We start from the raw sequence: 11,538 nt of genomic DNA on the forward strand, positions 1-11,538 counted from the left end.
ATTGTGTGTGACACTATGTGTGTGTGACACTGTGTGTATGTGTGAGATGTATCTTACAGTGTGATTTACTGACACAGTGTGACACTATGTGTGTGTGACACTGTGTGTGTATGTGACACTGTGTGTGTGTGTGTGACACTATGTGTGTGTGACACTGTGTGTGTATGTGACACTGTGTGTGTGTGTGTGACACTATGTGTATGTGACACTGTGTGTGTATGTGACACTGTGTGTGTGTGACACTGTGTGTATGTGTGAGATGTATCTTACAGTGTGATTTACTGACACAGTGTGACGCTGTGTGTATGTGACACTATGTGTGTGTGACACTGTGTGTATGTGTGAGATGTATCTTACAGTGTGATTTACTGACACAGTGTGACACTATGTGTGTGTGACACTGTGTGTGTATGTGACACTGTGTGTGTGTGTGTGTGTGTGACACTATGTGTGTGTGACACTGTGTGTGTATGTGACACTGTGTGTGTGTGACACTATGTGTGTATGTGACACTGTGTGTGTATGTGACACTATGTGTGTGTGACACTGTGTGTATGTGTGAGATGTATCTTACAGTGTGATTTACTGACACAGTGTGACACTATGTGTGTATGTGACACTGTGTGTGTATGTGACACTATGTGTGTGTGTGACACTGTGTGTGTATGTGACACTGTGTGTGTGTGTGAGATGTATCTTACAGTGTGATTTACTGACACAGTGTGACACTATGTGTGTATGTGACACTGTGTGTATGTGTGAGATGTATCTTACAGTGTGATTTACTGACACAGTGTGACACTATGTGTGTATGTGACACTGTGTGTATGTGTGAGATGTATCTTACAGTGTGATTTACTGACACAATGTGACACTATGTGTATGTGACACTATGTGTGTGTGACACTGTGTGTATGTGTGACACTGTGTGTGTGACACTGTGTGTATGTGTGACACTGTGTGTGTATGTGATACTGTGTGTGTATGTGACACTATGTAAGTGTGACACTGTGTGTATGTGTGAGATGTATCTTACAGTGTGATTTACTGACACAATGTGACACTGTGTGTATGTGACACTATGTGTGTATGTGACACTGTGTGTGTGACACTGTGTGTATGTGTGAGATGTATCTTACAGTGTGATTTACTGACACAGTGTGACACTGTGTGTATGTGACACTATGTGTGTATGTGACACTGTGTGTGTGACACTGTGTGTATGTGTGAGATGTATCTTACAGTGTGATTTACTGACACAATGTGACACTATGTGTGTGTGACACTATGTGTGTGTGACACTGTGTGTATGTGTGAGATGTATCTTACAGTGTGATTTACTGACACAATGTGACACTATGTGTGTATGTGACACTGTGTGTGTATGTGACACTATGTGTGTGTGTGACACTGTGTGTATGTGTGAGATGTATCTTACAGTGTGATTTACTGACACAATGTGACACTATGTGTGTGTGACACTATGTGTGTGTGACACTATGTGTGTGTGACACTGTGTGTATGTATGGTGACACTGTGTGTGTATGTGACACTGTGTGTTTATGTGACACTGTGTGTGTGTGACACTATGTGTATGTGACACTATGTGTGTGTGTGACACTGTGTGTATGTGTGAGATGTATCTTACAGTGTGATTTACTGACACAGTGTGACACTATGTGTGTGTGACACTATGTGTGTGTGACACTGTGTGTATGTGTGACACTGTGTATGTGTGAGATGTATCTTACAGTGTGATTTACTGACACAGTGTGACACAATGTGTGTATGTGACACTATGTGTATGTGTGAGATGTATCTTACAGTGTGATTTACTGACACAGTGTGACACTATGTGTGTGTGTGACACTAGTGTGTGTTGTGACACTGTGTGTGTGTGTGTGTGACACTATGTGTGTGTGTGACACTGTGTGTGTATGTGACACTGTGTGTGTGTGACACTGTGTGTATTGTGAGATGTATCTTACAGTGTGATTTACTGACACAATGTGACACTATTGTTTAGTATGTGGACACTGTGTGTGTGTGTTGACACTGTGTGTGTATTGTGACCTACTAATGTGTGTGTGACACTGTGTGTATGTGTGAGATGTATCTTACAGTGTGATTTTACTGACACAATGTGACACTATGTGTGTATGTGACACTGTGTGTGTATGTGACACTATGTGTGTGTGACACTGTGTGTATGTGTGAGATGTATCTTACAGTGTGATTTACTGACACAGTGTGACACTATGTGTGTATGTGACACTGTGTGTGTGTGTGACACTGTGTGTGTATGTGACACTGTGTGTGTATGTGACACTATGTGTGTGTGTGACACTGTGTGTGTATGTGACACTGTGTGTGTGTGTGTGAGATGTATCTTACAGTGTGATTTACTGACACAGTGTGACACTATGTGTATGTGACACTATGTGTGTGAGACTCTATGTAAGTGTGACACTGTGTGTATGTGTGAGATGTATCTTACAGTGTGATTTACTGACAGTGTGACACTATGTGTGTGTGTGACACTGTGTGTATGTGTGAGATGTATCTTACAGTGTGATTTACTGACACAGTGTGACACTATGTGTGTGTGACACTGTGTGTATGTGACACTGTGTGTATGTGTGAGATGTATCTTACAGTGTGATTTACTGACACAGTGTGACACTATGTGTGTGTGACACTGTGTGTATGTGACACTGTGTGTGTGTGACACTATGTGTGTGTGACACTATGTGTGTGTGACACTATGTGTGTATGTGACACTATGTGTATGTGTGACACTATGTGTGTGTGACACTGTGTGTATGTGACACTGTGTGTATGTGTGAGATGTATCTTACAGTGTGATTTACTGACACAGTGTGACACTATGTGTGTATGTGACACTGTGTGTATGTGTGAGATGTATCTTACAGTGTGATTTACTGACACAATGTGACACTATGTGTATGTGACACTATGTGTGTGTGACACTGTGTGTATGTGTGACACTGTGTGTGTATGTGATACTGTGTGTGTATGTGACACTATGTAAGTGTGACACTGTGTGTATGTGTGAGATGTATCTTACAGTGTGATTTACTGACACAATGTGACACTGTGTGTATGTGACACTATGTGTGTATGTGACACTGTGTGTGTGACACTGTGTGTATGTGTGAGATGTATCTTACAGTGTGATTTACTGACACAGTGTGACACTGTGTGTATGTGACACTATGTGTGTATGTGACACTGTGTGTGTGACACTGTGTGTGTGTGACACTATGTGTGTGTGTGTGACACTGTGTGTGTGACACTGTGTGTATGTGTGAGATGTATCTTACAGTGTGATTTACTGACACAATGTGACACTATGTGTGTATGTGACACTGTGTGTGTATGTGACACTATGTGTGTGTGTGACACTGTGTGTGTATGTGACACTATGTAAGTGTGACACTGTGTGTGTGTGTGAGATGTATCTTACAGTGTGATTTACTGACACAGTGTGACACTATGTGTGTATGTGACACTGTGTGTATGTGTGAGATGTATCTTACAGTGTGATTTACTGACACAGTGTGACACTATGTGTGTATGTGACACTGTGTGTATGTGTGAGATGTATCTTACAGTGTGATTTACTGACACAGTGTGACACTATGTGTGTATGTGACACTGTGTGTATGTGTGAGATGTATCTTACAGTGTGATTTACTGACACAATGTGACACTATGTGTATGTGACACTGTGTGTGTGACACTGTGTGTATGTGTGACACTGTGTGTGTATGTGATACTGTGTGTGTATGTGACACTATGTAAGTGTGACACTGTGTGTATGTGTGAGATGTATCTTACAGTGTGATTTACTGACACAGTGTGACACTGTGTGTATGTGACACTATGTGTGTATGTGACACTGTGTGTGTGACACTGTGTGTATGTGTGAGATGTATCTTACAGTGTGATTTACTGACACAATGTGACACTATGTGTGTGTGACACTATGTGTGTGTGACACTGTGTGTATGTGTGAGATGTATCTTACAGTGTGATTTACTGACACAGTGTGACACTATGTGTGTATGTGACACTGTGTGTGTATGTGACACTATGTGTGTGTGACACTATGTGTGTATGTGACACTGTGTGTGTATGGGACACTATGTGTGTGTGTGACACTGTGTGTATGTGTGAGATGTATCTTACAGTGTGATTTACTGACACAATGTGACACTATGTGTGTATGTGACACTGTGTGTGTATGTGACACTATGTGTGTGTGTGACACTGTGTGTATGTGTGAGATGTATCTTACAGTGTGATTTACTGACACAATGTGACACTATGTGTGTATGTGACACTGTGTGTGTATGTGACACTATGTGTGTGTGTGTGACACTATGTGTGTATGTGACACTGTGTGTGTATGTGACACTATGTGTGTATGTGACACTGTGTGTGTATGTGACACTATGTGTGTGTGTGACACTGTGTGTATGTGTGAGATGTATCTTACAGTGTGATTTACTGACACAATGTGACACTATGTGTGTGTGACACTATGTGTGTATGTGTGACACTATGTGTGTGTGACACTGTGTGTGTATGTGACACTGTGTGTGTGTGACACTGTGTGTGTATGTGACACTGTGTGTGTGTGACACTATGTGTATGTGACACTATGTGTGTGTGACACTGTGTGTGTATGTGACACTGTGTGTATGTGTGAGATGTATCTTACAGTGTGATTTACTGACACAGTGTGACACTATGTGTGTGTGACACTATGTGTTTGTGACACTGTGTGTGTGTGTGTGACACTATGTGTGTGTGTGACACTGTGTGTGTATGTGACACTGTGTGTGTGTGACACTGTGTGTATGTGTGAGATGTATCTTACAGTGTGATTTACTGACACAATGTGACACTATGTGTGTATGTGACACTGTGTGTGTATGTGACACTATGTGTGTGTGACACTGTGTGTATGTGTGAGATGTATCTTACAGTGTGATTTACTGACACAATGTGACACTATGTGTGTATGTGACACTGTGTGTGTATGTGACACTATGTGTGTGTGACACTGTGTGTATGTGTGAGATGTATCTTACAGTGTGATTTACTGACACAGTGTGACACTATGTGTGTATGTGACACTGTGTGTGTATGTGACACTGTGTGTGTGTGTGACACTGTGTGTGTGTGTGACACTGTGTGTGTATGTGACACTGTGTGTGTATGTGACACTGTGTGTGTATGTGACACTATGTGTGTGTGTGACACTGTGTGTGTATGTGACACTGTGTGTGTGTGTGAGATGTATCTTACAGTGTGATTTACTGACACAGTGTGACACTATGTGTATGTGACACTATGTGTATGTGACACTATGTAAGTGTGACACTGTGTGTATGTGTGAGATGTATCTTACAGTGTGATTTACTGACACAGTGTGACACTATGTGTGTGTGACACTGTGTGTATGTGACACTGTGTGTATGTGTGAGATGTATCTTACAGTGTGATTTACTGACACAGTGTGACACTATGTGTGTGTGACACTGTGTGTATGTGACACTATGTGTGTGTGACACTATGTGTGTGTGACACTATGTGTGTATGTGACACTATGTGTATGTGTGAGATGTATCTTACAGTGTGATTTACTGACACAGTGTGACACTATGTGTGTGTGACACTGTGTGTATGTGACACTGTGTGTATGTGTGAGATGTATCTTACAGTGTGATTTACTGACACAGTGTGACACTATGTGTGTATGTGACACTGTGTGTATGTGTGAGATGTATCTTACAGTGTGATTTACTGACACAATGTGACACTATGTGTATGTGACACTATGTGTGTGTGACACTGTGTGTATGTGTGACACTGTGTGTGTATGTGATACTGTGTGTGTATGTGACACTATGTAAGTGTGACACTGTGTGTATGTGTGAGATGTATCTTACAGTGTGATTTACTGACACAATGTGACACTGTGTGTATGTGACACTATGTGTGTATGTGACACTGTGTGTGTGACACTGTGTGTATGTGTGAGATGTATCTTACAGTGTGATTTACTGACACAGTGTGACACTGTGTGTATGTGACACTGTGTGTGTGACACTGTGTGTGTGTGACACTATGTGTGTGTGTGTGACACTGTGTGTGTGACACTGTGTGTATGTGTGAGATGTATCTTACAGTGTGATTTACTGACACAATGTGACACTATGTGTGTATGTGACACTGTGTGTGTATGTGACACTATGTGTGTGTGTGACACTGTGTGTGTATGTGACACTGTGTGTGTGTGTGAGATGTATCTTACAGTGTGATTTACTGACACAGTGTGACACTATGTGTGTATGTGACACTGTGTGTATGTGTGAGATGTATCTTACAGTGTGATTTACTGACACAGTGTGGTGACTGTGTATGTGACACTGTGTGTATGTGTGAGATGTATCTTACAGTGTGATTTACTGACACAATGTGACACTATGTGTATGTGACACTATGTGTGTGTGACACTGTGTGTATGTGTGACACTGTGTGTGTGACACTGTGTGTATGTGTGACACTGTGTGTGTATGTGATACTGTGTGTGTATGTGACACTATGTAAGTGTGACACTGTGTGTATGTGTGAGATGTATCTTACAGTGTGATTTACTGACACAATGTGACACTATGTGTGTGTGACACTATGTGTGTGTGACACTGTGTGTATGTGTGAGATGTATCTTACAGTGTGATTTACTGACACAATGTGACACTATGTGTGTATGTGACACTGTGTGTGTATGTGACACTATGTGTGTGTGTGACACTGTGTGTATGTGTGAGATGTATCTTACAGTGTGATTTACTGACACAGTGTGACACTATGTGTGTATGTGACACTATGTGTGTATGTGACACTGTGTGTGTATGTGACACTATGTGTGTGTGTGTGACACTATGTGTGTATGTGACACTGTGTGTGTATGTGACACTATGTGTGTATGTGACACTGTGTGTGTATGTGACACTATGTGTGTGTGTGACACTGTGTGTATGTGTGAGATGTATCTTACAGTGTGATTTACTGACACAATGTGACACTATGTGTGTGTGACACTATGTGTGTATGTGTGACACTATGTGTGTGTGACACTGTGTGTGTATGTGTGACACTATGTGTGTGTGACACTGTGTGTGTATGTGACACTGTGTGTGTATGTGACACTGTGTGTGTGTGACACTGTGTGTGTATGTGACACTGTGTGTGTGTGACACTATGTGTGTGTGACACTGTGTGTGTATGTGACACTGTGTGTATGTGTGAGATGTATCTTACAGTGTGATTTACTGACACAGTGTGACACTATGTGTGTGTGACACTATGTGTGTGTGACACTGTGTGTATGTGTGACACTGTGTATGTGTGAGATGTATCTTACAGTGTGATTTACTGACACAGTGTGACACTATGTGTGTGTGACACTATGTGTTTGTGACACTGTGTGTGTGTGTGTGACACTATGTGTGTGTGTGACACTGTGTGTATGTGACACTGTGTGTGTGTGACACTGTGTGTATGTGTGAGATGTATCTTACAGTGTGATTTACTGACACAATGTGACACTATGTGTGTATGTGACACTGTGTGTGTATGTGACACTATGTGTGTGTGACACTGTGTGTATGTGTGAGATGTATCTTACAGTGTGATTTACTGACACAATGTGACACTATGTGTGTATGTGACACTGTGTGTGTATGTGACACTATGTGTGTGTGACACTGTGTGTATGTGTGAGATGTATCTTACAGTGTGATTTACTGACACAGTGTGACACTATGTGTGTATGTGACACTGTGTGTGTATGTGACACTGTGTGTGTGTGTGACACTGTGTGTGTATGTGACACTGTGTGTGTATGTGACACTGTGTGTGTATGTGACACTATGTGTGTGTGTGACACTGTGTGTGTATGTGACACTGTGTGTGTGTGTGAGATGTATCTTACAGTGTGATTTACTGACACAGTGTGACACTATGTGTATGTGACACTATGTGTGTGAGACACTATGTAAGTGTGACACTGTGTGTATGTGTGAGATGTATCTTACAGTGTGATTTACTGACAGTGTGACACTATGTGTGTATGTGACACTATGTGTATGTGTGAGATGTATCTTACAGTGTGATTTACTGACACAGTGTGACACTATGTGTGTGTGACACTGTGTGTATGTGACACTGTGTGTATGTGTGAGATGTATCTTACAGTGTGATTTACTGACACAGTGTGACACTATGTGTGTATGTGACACTGTGTGTGTGTGACACTATGTGTGTGTGACACTATGTGTGTGTGACACTATGTGTGTATGTGACACTATGTGTATGTGTGAGATGTATCTTACAGTGTGATTTACTGACACAGTGTGACACTATGTGTGTGTATGTGACACTGTGTGTGTATGTGACACTGTGTGTATGTGACACTGTGTGTATGTGTGAGATGTATCTTACAGTGTGATTTACTGACACAGTGTGACACTATGTGTGTATGTGACACTGTGTGTATGTGTGAGATGTATCTTACAGTGTGATTTACTGACACAATGTGACACTATGTGTATGTGACACTATGTGTGTGTGACACTGTGTGTATGTGTGACACTGTGTGTGTATGTGATACTGTGTGTGTATGTGACACTATGTAAGTGTGACACTGTGTGTATGTGTGAGATGTATCTTACAGTGTGATTTACTGACACAATGTGACACTGTGTGTATGTGACACTATGTGTGTATGTGACACTGTGTGTGTGACACTGTGTGTATGTGTGAGATGTATCTTACAGTGTGATTTACTGACACAGTGTGACACTGTGTGTATGTGACACTATGTGTGTATGTGACACTGTGTGTGTGACACTGTGTGTGTGTGACACTATGTGTGTGTGTGTGACACTGTGTGTGTGACACTGTGTGTATGTGTGAGATGTATCTTACAGTGTGATTTACTGACACAATGTGACACTATGTGTGTATGTGACACTGTGTGTGTGACACTATGTGTGTGTGACACTATGTGTGTGTGACACTATGTGTGTGTGACACTGTGTGTGTGTGACACTATGTGTGTGTGACACTGTGTGTGTATGTGACACTGTGTGTATGTGTGAGATGTATCTTACAGTGTGATTTACTGACACAGTGTGACACTATGTGTGTGTGACACTGTGTGTATGTGTGAGATGTATCTTACAGTGTGATTTACTGACACAGTGTGACACTATGTGTATGTGACACTATGTAAGTGTGACACTGTGTGTATGTGTGAGATGTATCTTACAGTGGGATTTACTGACACAGTGTGACACTATGTGTATGTGACACTATGTAAGTGTGACACTGTGTGTATGTGTGAGATGTATCTTACAGTGTGATTTACTGACACAGTGTGACACTATGTGTGTATGTGACACTATGTGTGTGTGACACTGTGTGTGTGACACTGTGTGTATGTGTGACACTATGTGTGTGTGACACTGTGTGTGTGACACTGTGTGTATGTGTGAGATGTATCTTACAGTGTGATTTACTGACACAGTGTGACACTATGTGTGTATGTGACACTGTGTGTGTGTGACACTATGTGTGTGTGACACTATGTGTATGTGTGAGATGTATCTTACAGTGTGATTTACTGACACAGTGTGACACTGTGTATGTGACACTATGTAAGTGTGACACTGTGTGTATGTGTGAGATGTATCTTACAGTGTGATTTACTGACACAGTGTGACACTATGGCCTAGATTTAGAGTTCGGCGGTAGCCGTCAAAACCAGCGTTAGAGGCTCCTAACGCTGGTTTTGGCCGCCCGCTGGTATTTGGAGTCAGTGATTAAAGGGTCTAACGCTCACTTTACAGCCGCGACTTTTCCATACCGCAGATCCCCCTACGCCATTTGCGTAGCCTATCTTTTCAATGGGATCTTTCTAACGCTGGTATTTAGAGTCGTTTCTGCAGTGAGCGTTAGAGCTCTAACGACAAGATTCCAGCCGCCTGAAAAAAGCAGGAGTTAAGAGCTTTCTGGCTAACGCCGGTTTCTAAAGCTCTTAACTACTGTACCCTAAAGTACACTAACACCCATAAACTACCTATGTACCCCTAAACCGAGGTCCCCCCACATCGCCGCCACTCGATTAAAATTTTTAACCCCTAATCTGCCGACCGCCACCTACGTTATACTTATGTACCCCTAATCTGCTGCCCCTAACCCCGCCGACCCCTATATTATATTTATTAACCCCTAACTTGCCCCCCACAACGTCGCCGCAAGCTACTTAAAATAATTAACCCCTAATCTTCCGACCGCAAATCGCCGCCACCTACGTTATGGCTATGTACCCCTAATCTGCTGCCCCTAACATCGCCGACCCCTATGTTATATTTATTAACCCCTAATCTGCCCCCCACAACGTCGCCTCCACCTGCCTACACTTATTAACCCCTAATCTGCCGAGCGGACCTGAGCGCTACTATAATAAAGTTATTAACCCCTAATCCGCCTCACTAACCCTATCATAAATAGTATTAACCCCTAATCTGCCCTCCCTAACATCGCCGACACCTACCTTCAATTATTAACCCCTAATCTGCCGACCGGAGCTCACCGCTATTCTAATAAATGTATTAACCCCTAAAGCTAAGTCTAACCCTAACACTAACACCCCCCTAAGTTAAATATAATTTTTATCTAACGAAATAAATTAACTCTTATTAAATAAATGATTCCTATTTAAAGCTAAATACTTACCTGTAAAATAAATCCTAATATAGCTACAATATAAATTACATTTATATTATAGCTATTTTAGGATTAATATTTATTTTACAGGTAACTTTGTATTTATTTTAACCAGGTACAATAGCTATTAAATAGTTAAGAACTATTTAATAGTTACCTAGTTAAAATAATAACAAATTTACCTGTAAAATAAATCCTAACCTAAGATATAATTAAACCTAACACTACCCTATCAATAAAATAATTAAATAAACTACCTACAATTACCTACAATTAACCTAACACTACACTATCAATAAATTAATTAAACACAATTGCTACAAATAAATACAATTAAATAAACTATCTAAAGTACAAAAAATAAAAAAGAACTAAGTTACAGAAAATAAAAAAATATTTACAAACATAAGAAAAATATTACAACAATTTTAAACTAATTACACCTACTCTAAGCCCCCTAATAAAATAACAAAGCCCCCCAAAATAAAAAATTCCCTACCCTATTCTAAAATACAAAAATTACAAGCTCTTTTACCTTACCAGCCCTGAACAGGGCCCTTTGCGGGGCATGCCCCAAGAATTTCAGCTCTTTTGCCTGTAAAAAAAAACATACAATACCCCCCCCCCAACATTACAACCCACCACCCACATACCCCTAATCTAACCCAAACCCCCTTAAATAAACCTAACACTAATCCCCTGAAGATCTTC

Source organism: Bombina bombina, chromosome 1, assembly GCF_027579735.1.
Source record: "Bombina bombina isolate aBomBom1 chromosome 1, aBomBom1.pri, whole genome shotgun sequence".
In the NCBI taxonomy this organism is placed as follows: Eukaryota; Metazoa; Chordata; class Amphibia; order Anura; family Bombinatoridae; genus Bombina; species Bombina bombina.